Here is a 15,076-nt window from a genome sequence, read left to right as displayed (position 1 = left end):
CAACCTTACTTTTCACTAAGAGATGTGCCAAAAGACTTGGTGATAGCGATGAGTATAAGGCAACACATGTTTTCGTGGGGCTCATTCCATAAATTAGGTATTATTTTCGAATTTTATTGGCATCTTTGACCAACAATATTCGAGTATAAAAAAAATTTAATTAAGTTTGGGCATTATATTAATGTAATGTGAATAGAAATCAATTTTTATTTATTTATTTTTAGTAATAATAATAATGAGTTTATAGGGCTTTAATAAATCGTGATCACGTGTTATGTTAAGGCGTTTCTTGATGTGAAATCACTCATTCAATTACTAGTCTTGATCGAGGTGATATATTGAACATGATGAAGATGTAATCCTACCAAGTTTACAAAATAATAATAATCATCATCATAATGTAGTATTTTGAAAATTAATTATATAAAATAAGAAAAAAAATTATTAATTAAATTTTTATACATATTGCATTTTGAATTTAATAATATAAGATTTTTTTTGCTCTATACAGTGCATTTTTGAGATATAGTTGTTACATAACTTAAACATTAATTGCCTAAAAGATTTAACATATATATACAAAACCATAATAAATGCTTCAAAATATATTCAATTTTTTCATAAAAAGTCTTAACATGTTCAATTTAATCAATATTTCTACTTAATGGAAACCCAAAATTAAGGAGTATGTAAAAATGTTATTTTGGGGCTTCATAAATTGCTTTAGTATGTTACAAATCTAGAAGAGTTACTCTTTCGTTTAAACATTTTGTTTAAAAATAACTTTCATCGTTCATTGCTTGTTAATTTGACCATATATAACAAATTTTTGAGACAATCATCTTTATTTATTTAACATAAATGCAAAATTAAGAATTAATAAAAATAATTTTCTTGACCTCAGCAAATGGTTGCAATATGTTGCAGAACTAGAAAAAAGCATCTTCTATTTAAATTTAAGCTTCCATAACTTGGAAAATTCACCATATAGAATAAGTTTTTGAGACAACCATTTCTATCGGTTAATAGACCTATATTTTATACAAACTTTGGTTTTATTTCATCTTGAATCCTTTTACAAAGAAATTAAACTGTTTGTATCCATATTAATCATCAAATTACTAGCAATAAACTCTTGGATGAGTTTAATAACAAACATATATGAGATTTTTAATCTAAAATTGAAATTGAAGTGTTTGTGTCCATATTAATTATCAAATTACTAGCAATAAGCTCTTGGATGAGTTTAATAACAAACCTATATGAGATTTTTAATCTAAAATGGGTCTTTAGATCTAAACTTGATTATAAATAGGTATATTTGAATATCATAAATAATATTAATACCCTTCTTCGAAAGAAAAAAGACCAATAGCCATAAATCCTTGTCAAACAACTTATCATTCTAAAGAATCTTATGGGACCACCCATCATTAAAAAAAGACTTAAACTAAGTAATTCACCTTGCAACGTAGTTGAGTCTTAGCTTCCTCTCAAGAATTACATATGGTCTAAATTGGGAAAGTTCATAGGGGACTTAACTTTACTTGAATTAAAATGATAATAATTGTTTGAAGGTATATGCCTTTCCACTAATATTTCCCTATGTGAATTTTAGGAAAAACAAAGTATAAACAATTCCTCAATGATCCATACCTGGCATAAACAATCTAGTCTTGTATTTGTACTTTAATGAATGCCCATGCTTCCTCACTCATTTTGACATATAGGTTGGTTCACAAAAAGTAGTGAAGGACCTTATTTAACCTATAACAATGATCGTAGATGGAACTTAATAGTAAAATTAGTAAGCTTGAGTAGCTTCTAATACTATAACGTGAATGTAAAATTTCATGGCTAATGTCATGCATGCACTTATTGATTTTTTCTCCACCAACTAAATACACATCAATCTTCAATAATAAGGTTAAAGGAATCCATTTAAAAGTAGGTTTCCATTTCAATAGTTAGAAAAACATGAAACAATGAAGAGGACATGTGTATTTTTCCAACCCAATGAATTTTCATTATAACATGGAAGCCTATACAAAAATAAGTTAAATATATGTTTAATGTGGCCCTATCTATGTTGTTTTTATTGTAAGATATACAAATTGAATACACAAATGTGTTTATGTTCTACTCATAAAATAATTATTTCAAACTGAGACGATATTTATCTGGATGGAAATTATAGGACACATTTTCCTTTTTACTAACCAGTTGTATACTTAGATACTTTATAGTACAAAAGCATTTCTAAATAAATTGTTTGATGTGTGTCAAACATATATATATTTGAGTATCCAAATGGAAACACACACCCTTTAGGTATTGCATGATTGGTTTTCCTTTTTAGTAACAACTTGTGTACTTCTTTTCATTAGTGTAATAAAAGGGTAAATCAAAGAAAGTGATTTTCTAGCCATATAAAAATTTGAAGTTAAGTATCATTAAAACATTTAACTATTCCCTAATGACTTTAACAATATGATGATAAAATAGGTTAAAAAACGTGGGCCCATCTAATTTTCCATAATCTTCATGCCATCTCACTACTTGTATCCGCTTGTGCTATAAACAAATAGAGGGGAAGAAAGTTGGACCACACCTATAAGGACATAGGTTTCATGTAAGGGTTTTATCTCTTACCAACTTTGTCATCAATTTTTATAATGGTACCAAGAGAATTGATGTGCCATAAAGGGAAGATATGTGTCATAAAAATGTCTAATATTAATAGAAAATTATTTACTTCGTAGAAATTAGAATATGATGATTATTTTTTTAATATTAAAAAATCAAAATTTTGATTTTTTTTTTACCATAATACTTGTATTTCATATTTCTAACATACTCATAATTATCATATCAACCTCCTATAACTCCTATAAATAATTTAATGAGTTAGAACACCATGGTTCACTTAATCAATATACTCTAAGATACCATTTTTAAGAGTTTGAGTTTAAAGATCATTTCATATTTAGCTTGATTTTTTTATTAGGAATGGTATGTATAACACCTATGCTAATCACCTCATATATATATATATATTATCCATGGATCAATAAATCTTGTGATCAAAACATATAAGTGTTGAATGGAGTGATATAAGGTTTATTAATTTCTATTAAAATAATATTTTGATGTTTTTTTTTATTTGTTGCATAATCTATATTATATTCAGAGGAAAATCAAAGACAACATTAACTCAAAAAATGAAATATGAAATTATAGTGTAATATTCTTTCTATTAAAAAAATAAATGGTGAAAAAATTCTATAAGCATAATCACTATAATACTGATAACTATCTTTGATAAGAAATGTGTCTATGATTGATCATTTGCAAAAAACCCATAACAAGATATTGAGACTAAATGTTTAATAATTCAAAATTCTATGATGCAAAAACCATAACCTTAATGTGAAGTTAGTGTTAAGTGAAATGTTGCTTAGGATTTATCCTTAAGGGTTAGCTCCAACAATCATGAGCCAATGTGAGATCTCTCCTCAAAATGTAAGGGGGTCATGTGTAACATCCCCAGCCCCCAATCGAGCAATGCTAGCACACACCCATACTTGGGTACTACAATTTTCTTTATGGAAGAAAAAATCCCTTATACAATTCCTGAACCCTGGCTCACAGTTAGAGCCCTTGTGACTTCACCAATACATGGTTGGTCCTCTAAAACCAATAAATACTTGGTGTAAAGGTTAAATAATTGTACCAAAGCTATCATAGGTTACACCTATACCAGGCATCAACCTATAGGTTATTGCAATGCAATTCTACATGCATAATTCATGCAATACCCAACAACAATAATTAAATTAGTCATTATTCATTCACTTATCGAAATTAGTTATGAAAAACACAATTTAAACACTAATAGCTTTCACATTATAGAACCCAAATTAGGGTTTACAATTAAAGACACATAAACACCATCCATTACACATGGACACTTATATGAATAAGAGATTAATTGGTTGCATACCTTCCACATTCCACCTAACCCTAGATCGCACGGTTCATAAATTCTCAATCGCGGGTCACCCCCAAGCCAGGGCCTCAATTCTGTGGGCAACCATTTGTAAATCGAGTATCAAACCACATACTTTAGCCAAGATCCCAACCCCAACAACCTTAGTCTTCGACCATAGGTTCATGCTCCCTTTGTCCTACACCCAAGTGGAGTAGCCCTTCAAGACAAATCGAAATAGCTCCCAGTCAGTTACAGACCCATATCACAGGGTTCACCAAATGGTTACCAAAACTGATTTCACGAAAACTGCAGTAAGTTATAAGGTCCAAGCCCAAGACTCATTGATAACTAAAATTAAATAGCTTCCAGACTGAAAAAATTACATTAATCCATCCATAACTGATCACTCAGAAACCCTTCGAATGCATGTAATCTATTGTCAGAGTGAATTCCTTCACATGAAAAACCATTCACTTTATATATGCATGGATTTATCTGGTCATGTGGAATTCCCCAAAACCACTTGGGCCTTAATGCCTTTTCACCAACACCTCATAAACATCAAAATTGTTTCCCTTTTACATGGAGTTGTGTGCTCCCCATAATCTTTTACGTGGAAGTTGTCCGTAGCTAACCATTTATTTTATTAATGTATGTACAATATTTACATCATGATTACCATTCCAGGCTCTCCGGCCTCACAACCTATAAAGGCATATATAACCAAGCACACTGACCCAAAAATATGTCAACATATATACATGGGCACGCAGGCCCCCAAAATAATTTTGGCCCACCAGCATATTAATCTCATATATCCATCTCATTGGCCTAAATATCATTTGTACATGTATTTACACTAACCGGGTCAGGTTGGGGTATTACATTCCCCCCCTTAGTTATGCACTATCCTTAGTGCATCATATTTATGTATATATACAATATATTTAGTAAAAAATATGAGTGTATTCCTCCCTCATCATGTCTTCCTTCTCCCATTTAGCATCCTCAAAACAATGCATGATCAATTGCACCATTACCATATCAATGGCTCGATTCCAGAGCACTTTGACCTTCCTGTCCAAAATACGCACTATCTAGACCTAGAAGTCTCCTTCAGGTTGCGCCTAAATCATATACCAATCAATTACACGATTAGTACTATGAACATACTTTTTAAACAAAGAAACATGAAACACATTATTAATATGAATAGATGCGGGAAATGAAAGCCAATATGCAACAAGATTGATCCTCTCTAGGATCTCAAATAGACCACAATATTTTTCTTCCAGTTTGGTACAATTTTCCAATCTCATTGAGCTCTTCTTTGCTTTTACTTTTAAGGATACATGTTCCCCAATTTCAAATTTCAAGTTAATACAATTTTTGTCCGCATAAATTTTATGTCTATCCTAGAAAATTTTAAATTTAGCTTAACTTTCATCACTTCCTCTTACATATCCTAGAGAAATTTAGGCCCAACCATTATCCTATCCACTGGATTACTCCAACTCACATAAGTATTACACCTTCTGCCATACAAGGCTTCAAATGGGTTCATCTTCAATGATGCCTAATACCCGTTGTTGTATAAAAACTCTACCAAATTCAGGTAGTCTTCCCATTTTGATGGCTTATCCTTCACATACATCTATGGCATATCCTCAATCACCCAATTAACTCGCTTTGTTTTCCCATCAAACTCTTGGTGGTAAGTTGTACTAAATTTTAAATTAGTACCCATTCCTTTAAATAATCCCATCAAAAATTGGATGTAAATTTTGGATCTCTATCTGAAATAATTGCCTTAGTCACTACATGAAGCCTAGCAATATCCCACATATAAAATCAACTATGTTAGCTACCTTATGCATCGACTTCACCAGAATAAAATGGGAAACTTTGGTGAGTTTATCCACCACAACCATTATAGAATCATGCTCCCTTGTAGTTCTAGAAAATTGGTAACAAAATCAATTGATATTACATCCCATTTCCACTTAGGAATGAGTATTGGTTGTAGCAAGCCATTTGGGCGCTTATGCTTATCCTTAACCCTATGACATTATAAGCATCCATATATGTAATTAGCCACTTCCTACTTCAAACTTGGCTAAAAACATTTCTTTTTAATGGCTATAATATTATTCTCGTAAATTGGGTGCCCAACATAATGCACTTTGTGTAATTCATTTAAATTAATTATTTTAAATCTTGTACATTTGGCACATAAACTCGACCTTTATAGAGAAGAATCCCATATTTTCTATTTCATATTCTTTGTATTTCAATTGCACATTCTCTTGTTGTAGATTACCTTTGAACTAAACATATAGGTTGTCTGAGTTCCCAACATCCACAATTCTATTCATTAAATCGGTCCTGCAAATGCTTACTGTTGTAGCATGCTTGATGTGCACTCTATGTCTGAGTGTGTTAGCTACCTTGTTTTCCTTTCCCTTAATATTGTCAATTTCAAAATCATACTCAACTAACAATTCTATCCACCTAATTTGCAGTGCATTTAAGTTTGGATACCCAAATAAATGTCGTAACCTATAATGATTAGTTTGCAACTCAAACCTCTATCCCATGAGGTAATGTATCCAGATTTTGAGAGCATGAATCATAGCTGCTAGCTCCAAATCATGGGAAACATAATTGTTTTTGTGTTCCTTCAATGTTCTAGACCCATAACATATTACATGTCCATTCTACACAAGCACCCCTTCTAGTCCTTCCCTACAGTCATTTGTGCATACAAGGAAATCTTCATTTGGATCTACAAATTTTAATATTGGAGCACTAGTTAAAAGCACATTTAAATGTTGAAAGGCTTCTTCACATTCAGTCAATTATTTGAATTTTATACCATTCTTCTACAAAGAAGTGATGGTATGGGATATTCTTGAAAGCACTTTTATAAATCTTCTATAATAACCACCTAGGCCCATGAAATACCTCACCTTTGCTACACTTGTAGGTGTTGGCCATTCTCTGATGGCCTTAATATTTTTTGGATCCATAGTTATTCCATCTTAGGAAATGATATGACCCAAGTAATGGATATTCCTTTAATAAAATGAGAATTTACTCACCTTGGCATAGAGTTGATGTTCTTTGAGTATTTGTAGAACCAACCACAAATTTTACTCATGTTCTTCTTCAGACTTGGAGTATACCAAAATATCATCTATGAAAAAAATGACAAATTTGTCTAAGTAGTTTATGACTATGCCATTCATGAAACACATAGAAATTCTCAATGCATTCGATAATCCAAAAGGAACCACTACAAAATCATAATGCTCATAATGAGTTTGAAAAGTTATATGTTTATATCCTCCTCTTTAATCCATAGCTGGTGATACCATGGCCTAAAGGCAGATTTAGAAAATACTTTAGCTCCCCAGAGCTAATTAAATAAATCATTTATCTACGACAATGGGTATTTATTTTTAATTGTAACTTTATTTAACTGCCAAATATCTATGCACAACCATAATATTTCATCTTTCTTTTTGACAGAGAGAACCAGAGCACCCCATGGTGATACACTAGGGCGTAGATATCCCTTCTTTAACAACTCCTTGAGATGCATTTGCAATTCTTTGAGTTTTGGAGGACTCATTCAATAAGGTGCTTTAGATACTAGAGCAACGCTAGGTACCCAATCAATGGAGAAGTCTATATCTCTTCTTGGAGGTAATTCTAGAATCTTAGTAAACACATTTGCAAATTATTTTAATACTGCATAATTGTCTAAATTTGATTGTTGATCCATATTTGCTTCTTCCAAGTGAGCTACAAGGATTTGACATCCTTTTTTAAAATTCCTCTTCAATTTCATAGTTGATATTTCCTTGATGGATATTGGCCTTGGTATCCCATGGAATTGCCTCTATTTTCCCTTATCGTCAAGACAAATAAAATATTTATTATAGTAATCCAGACATGCATGATGCTTTTCCAGCTAGTCCATGCCAATTATATAATAATAAGAACCAAAAGGAATAGCATTCCATTCTACCATTGTATTCAACCCATTAATGCCGATGGGACTTTCCCTTACTAGCTCTTTAATTTTCCTCTTTGCACCTATGGCCTAGCTGAACTAACCATGCTTAGTTTTCTTTTAAGTTAAATTTCTCAACCAATTTTGGATCAATGTAACTATGAATATACCTCAAGTCAATTAAAATAGAAATAGGTTGATCATTAAGCTTACCTTCTATCTCAATCACGTGTGTTTGGTGCTCATCCTGTTTGTTATGCAGCGGTGCATTAATTTTGGACATGCTCCTGCCCACATCTTCCACTATATTCACTAGTTGTAAGTTATGCATAGCCATTATATTTCCAACTTTGTGAGGACAACCTCTATATCAATGGTCTCCTTCACAACTCCAACATTTAATTGGTTGGAACTGAGGTTTCTTGTTGGAAAAATCACCCCCTCTTGGTTCATTAAAAGTTGACGATGTCTATTGTTTTACCTTTGAGCCATTCTTGAAAGGGGAGGGTTTAAAACCTTTCGTCCTATATTCCATCAATTTTTCCCTCTTTCTTTCCAAATTCCTTTGAATGACTAATTTATTCTTGCTTTGTTTATACAACTACTCTTCCTTTCTCATGGTTGTACTTAGGGTTTTAGGTTCGTCAAATTTGAGCTTGTCACCATAAAAATATGGTAACCAATTGACATTCCTTTGTATCTCGAATTTTTCATCATTGATGAAATCCACATACCTAAACAACTTAGTACATGTTCGACCATACTCCTCCATCGTCATATTCCTTAGCTTGCACTCAAAGAATTCTTGCATCTTTTTCTCATAGTAGTGATCTGATAAATATTTCCTTTGGAAATATTTCGTGAATTTCCTCCATGTGATTATCCTTTCATCCAAATGTTTGATCTCCTTGATTTGTTCCCACCACAAATTTGCCTTTCCCTTCAAGTGATAATGACGATTATGGCTTCCAGGTTTAATGAATAATTATATAACTATAAATATTTTCTCATCTCTAACAACTAAGCCTAACCTTCTTCCCATTTATTATGCTCCCCATTAAATGTGGGAGGTTTAATTTTTCTAAGCTCTCCCTGTAAATTATCCTTGTCTAATGTTCTCTTTGACTTTTTGATTGGTGATACATTTAGGCTACTACCTAATTTTTAGGTAGTGTAATCCCTCTTGCTTGACCTCCTTGTTGAGTGATAATGCTGCTAAGTAGCACCCCTTGAATGACTTGAGCTTCCAACAAATCTTTCTATACTTTTGGATTCATACCAATGTGCTTATTTAGACTCAGTCTATTTGTCCAACTCTCTCTGAATTTTGTTCAGACTATGCAAGATTTGGTTGTTAAATTGTTTTTACTCCTTCACTAGCCTCTCATTGTTAGCCTTGAAGTTGAGTACTTCCATTTTGAGGCTTCTCATGGTATCTTCTAAATCTATGTTATTGGGTCTATTCACTTCATGCCCATTTGACTCTATCTCAGCATTTTCCATGTCGATACTCATAGACCTAACCTTTTATTCCTCACTATAAGATCCCTGAGCATCTTCTGCACTTTCAATGCTCATTTTGAATTTTCCCCATTTTAGCCCTGTAGGTTTCTTGAGGAATTTTGTTTGAATTCTCATCCAATTTTAGAAATATGGATCTTCCAATGTGTTCTCCTTGTCAATGACTTTCCATGGACTATCTATTTTCTTAATTCTAGCTTCCAAGTTAAAATTTATGTCTTTAGGAAGTTTTGATCTATCTACTCCAGTTTTCCTATGCTATCATCGCACACAATTCCCAATTTTTTGGGAAATCACATGGTAAAATTTTAAAATTGACTCTATGGAGGGATTCTATAGTCCCATAGATTTCCATATACTACTTCCGTGTCCCAGTCTGAGCTTGAGTTGTGCCCTTTCCAATTTCCAATTTACCCCATTTTTTCATATTGTTTTGGTCATAAATCCTTCATATTCATTCAGATTCATAATTGTAGTATATCATTGTAAATATCTCTCCAAACTCTTTCTCCTTTCATTACAACTATTTGAACCATTGGTACATTAGTTGCAAAAGGTTTCACTACTTCAAAATTTTGTTTAGGGCGTCAAAAATTCCTTACAAGCAATTGACCCAAAATTTTGGCAAAGTTTTGGGGGAACTAGAAAATATTTTGATTGTTTCAATCCCCTTAACCACTCAAATATGCTTGTAACCATGTCCTGTAACTACAATTTGACCTCCAAACATCCCCTATGCACCTCTACATCCATTCCCGTACATCAATTCCTTTTTTCATTTTCTATTGGGTGTGAACTGGTTTTGCCAAGGTCTCCTTAAAACTTGGCATGTCCACAAATTCTTTTCCTACATGTTGGCCTCACTTAATAATAACACTTAACCATTCTACATGGTCCCACAAGTTCGACCCATGGCTTGCAACGTGGAATTTTTATGTTATATGGAATTTTTGAACATCTGGGAATTCCTATGATTTACTGCCTAAATTGAGGTCCACACGCTAGACCTCTGAACCATTCTTCATCACGTGCAGAATTCGGGCTTGGCCCACATCTGGGCCTACTTGCCCTCATTCACTTGCATTCTATGAGAGGTCTCAGACCTCCGCACTAGCATTGTTGTGACATACCCTGACTTAGCCTACATCCGGGCCTTTGGACTACCGCTCATTCTGGATAACCACAAGGCACTTGCTTTAAAGAGTCCCGAACTTATGAACCCTTGGTTCAGTGTGGGCCCACATCTGAGTCCACCTATTATTTCATAAGGCCAAGTCTAGCCTATTCGACATCTGACCCACTAACGATAAAACTCTTGTTATTCTCCCAAACACCCAAAATCCCAGACTAAGCCAAAATCTAACCCCCATATATAAGTGTTTTCTTCCTTATTGAACCAACATGAATTTCTGGGTTTTTCCTGAGCTATTCCAAGAAATTAACCCGACATTCAACCTGCACCTAGTTATGCCGAAAATCACATAATTACCATAATTTCACCTTGTACACAATTCAATCCCTTGTTTATTCACAATTCTTGTGGATCTTGTCTCAAATTGTGATATTTAACCATTTCCACCTACGAATTACATGAAATAGTTAATGAACAACCTATAAATTTTCCATGTAAAGATTTTGTCGACCAAAACAATCCCAATGCTACAACATGGGATGTAATACCACTTTGTAACATACCTAGACCCTTGCTAGGAAACATTACCATAAACACATACCTGGGTACTGCAATTTCCTCTGCATAAGCAAAAATCCCTAGTACAATTTTTGAACCTTAGGTCATGGCCAGAGCCCTTGTGACTTCATCAACCCATGAATGGTCCTTTGGACCATTTAATTGTTAGTTTTTGAACCATAAAATGGTGTTCTAGTCTCAAAACTTGGTGGAGAGGCTAAAACATAGGAGTTCTCGACAACCCATAAATCATTTTTGGAAATTCCACCTAGAGATAACTCAATTAAATTAATTGATCATAATTAAAAATTTCCTAATTTTAACTTAGAAAAAATGGTTAATTAATAGTAATTAATTGAGAAAGGTGAGAATTCTATAGAAATCACATGGATCGACTCATCGATTATCTCAACCATCTATTAATTTTTAATTGTGGTCGTTGGAGTCCCAATTGGAGATTATAAGAAGAGGTCGATGGGTAGATGGAGAACACACCAATGAAAATACTTAGTTGCCTAGGTAGCTCAAATTCCTAGTAGTAAGAGTGATTCAGCAGTGGAGATCGAGCCAGTGGGTGAGTAGCAGAGTCCAGAGGATTTTTTCCAATTTCAGAAAATGAGAAAGAGGAGGCCTAAATTTATCTCCATGAGGTTACGAAGGGCCTCATTTGAGTAGTTCAATTTAGCTAGGGAGAAGCTCGTTTTCAATTCCAAAGGCCGGTAATATTTTCTAGTGTCCAAAAGACAGTTTCCCAGTCAACAGCATGCAGGACGACTTTATTAGCATCAACTCCAAGTTGATTGTTTGGCAACTTGCGCAGAGGTGACGTAGTGCCTATATATAGGGTTTAAACGACTTTATTTTTAGAGGCAGTGAGGTGTCAATATTGGTTGGTGAGAGGGTAAAATCCCCCAACATATTTTTTCTAGTATTTCTCTTGGGTAAAATTGCTAGTTTGGCGATATTTTATTGTACTCAGAGATTATGCTATTGCATAATAATAAAAACCCTCACTGTTGTACTGATTTTCCCACATTGGGTTTTTCCAGGGACCTTTGTCCAAAAATAACAGTGTCATATTTTTTGTGTGTGCTAGCATTTCTTAGTTCCTATTTCTGCTTCTGCATTATTTTATTTGGTGAATAAATTGTAGCATGAGTATATCGTTATTTTGTCTTTAACAAAATAAATTGCGTAATTGTTTTATCAGTTAGAAGAAATATTTCTAGTTTTTGCATTTCAAGAATTTTTCACATGGTATCAGAGCGTATTTGACAGATGGGAAGCTTAGAGGAAAAAAAGAGAAAATTTCATTGTTTAGAGGCAGTAGCAGGCCAAAAATTTTAGGGTTTGCACAGTGCCTAGCTAGGCAGTGTGAATTGCAGGGCAAGGGTTCGATTTTATAGTTGCAGTGTAGAAATTTTGAATAATTTAACACTTATTCATAGAGGTTATCCCGATTATACACTATTTGCAGAATGCATGCATAATACATAACCTCCTCTACTATTGATCATCAATTTGCAGTATTCAGAAACAATCACATGCGCACATTGAAGCATCAATCACACATATCAACACAGTATATCACGGGGAAATCATACAGCTGAAAACCCCCAACTATCTGTATATTATATTGATTGAGAACATGTAACAATACATAGTACAATACTCCTCACAAGTACTTAGTACTATCTCCACTTGTTACACGCAGACTAGCTCATATCTGAATCAATCACAGGTTCAAATCTCCTCCGCTGCTTGTCTGCCTCCACTGCGCAATCCTGCATGAGAATGGCTGATCCAAACTCGTATTTCCCTTGGCTAAACCATGCAATCCTCATTGGAAATACTCAATCCATTGATTGTGCAAATATCATGCACAACTATAGTCACAAATGACAGTTGTCTTGCCCTTTCACTCACCTCTAACACTTGTCTCCACTGAACTGCCCATGCACTGAGTTAACTGATGTATTCTTCAGTTGATTTATGAGTTAATAATTAGTGAATTAATTAATAATTAATTCACATCACTCATCACTAGTGTATTCTGCAGGTAGACTAAATACAACTAGTTCAACTAAGTCAAACTGACCACAACTCCATCAACTCCTCAATCAACTCCACCAAACTCAATCACTTGAGTTCTAACTGAAGTCCATCATGCAATAGCTCAACTGACCCATAAGAAAAGTGTATTTCCTTCTGACAGTTGCATGTGCCACATCTGTAGCTCGAACTGAAGTGCTCCAAGAGGATAAGATAATGTTTATAGTCCAAATATTATTAAGAGCTAATAATATTCGACTGTTCTATTTTTAGCCTGGCAGTCTAAAAATAGACTTCGTCCATATGTCTAAAAATAGAAGTCCATCTATTTTTACCAACATGACCAATCATCCACAAATAGTATCTTGCAACTCATAAACCATGATCCATATGTCTAAAAATAGACATAGTCTAAAAATAGACTTTGCGCCAAAAATAGCCTGCAGGCCCACTTAGTGAAGGTGACTCCTTTCCACTAAGCTCCATCATCTTGTTGCATTTTCAACACTCCCTCTCAACAAGATATGGATTATCTGCAACCCCTATCCTACAACTCTGGAATGTTCTGCATGCAACACATTTGCCCGGTCCACTTTCTCCAACAACACTTGGAACAAAAACACTCCCAACTGACCACTCTGTTGGGCTAGGAACATACTCTAATGCTGAAGCTCTACCTACTGCTGACAAGTGCTCCCTCTCTGAAATTTGCGCTATTGCAACATCTCCATGCATGTCGCACCATTGCACACCTCTCTGTGCCACCTAGCACTGTGCAAAACACTTGTGCCTCTCGCATTGCTGCAGCCTGCTAGCTATGCGCTGTCCTGGGATTCCCTACACTGTCGCTCTCTCTGCCGCTCCATCCGCATCTGTCTCTACCCAATCAGTCAATTCCTGCTACTCCACATCGGGGCTCCCGTAGCAAGGTCTCATCCAAGAGGTTGGGTACCTCAAGGATCCTGCCCCTCCTCCTTGGGACGATCACTCTATATCGCCCCACCTCCTACCTGGAGGTATGGCTGCATGTGATCCCTCAGCCCACCTGGCTCGAAGTTTCCCCCTACTGGAGGTCTCTGCATGAGTAGATGTCTCTACTCGATCTCCTCTCAGCTTCCCTTATTGTGGCTGCTCCACAACCTCCTGAAGTTGTTGCACCAATCATGGCTCCTCCACAATCGTCTGAGACTTCTTCTGGCTCTGCATGTTGAGAGGTAATATACGCTCCCTCTCAACCACCAAGTCTCCATCAGTTGCATCACTGCTCAAGGCTTTGCATGCATCTTGAACCTCAAGAGCATACAGGTTCTTGACCCATGAACCAATCTGCTTCACCTGTCTAGTGATGATGTGTCGAAGGAAAACCTTTCCCTTACTGAAGACTACATCAAACCCTCTGTCTTCCAGCATCGCGATCGACACCAAGTTTCTCTTCAGTCTTGGTACATACTTGACATCGGTCAAGGTAAGGCGAGCTCTATGCTCCCTTTGAAAAATAACTGTGCCTACACCTGAGATAATATACTTCTCATCATTACCCATCGCTATGAGTATCTGGAGATATTTCTCCTCCAAAGTACTGAACAAACTCTTGTCACCGGTCATGTGGAAAGAAGCTCCACTGTCAAGAAACCAACCACTTCCCACCATGGATGAAACCATGCATGCGAAGAGTGTGAAATCCAACTCGAACTGTGAAGCAAGTGCCTCACCTTCAGATCCTTCCCCGGATCCCTTCTTGGATTTCCTCCGTGGACAATTTGCAGCATAATGGCCCACCTCATGACAACGAAAGCATCGCACT

The sequence above is a fragment of the Pinus tabuliformis genome, chromosome 4_2 (genome assembly GCF_031772625.1).
Source record: "Pinus tabuliformis cultivar Carrire ecotype Pingquan chromosome 4_2, CPIR1, whole genome shotgun sequence".
NCBI classification, from domain to species: Eukaryota; Viridiplantae; Streptophyta; class Pinopsida; order Pinales; family Pinaceae; genus Pinus; species Pinus tabuliformis.
The sequence above is the reverse complement of the archived record's forward strand: the minus strand, read 5'-3'. Positions refer to the sequence as shown.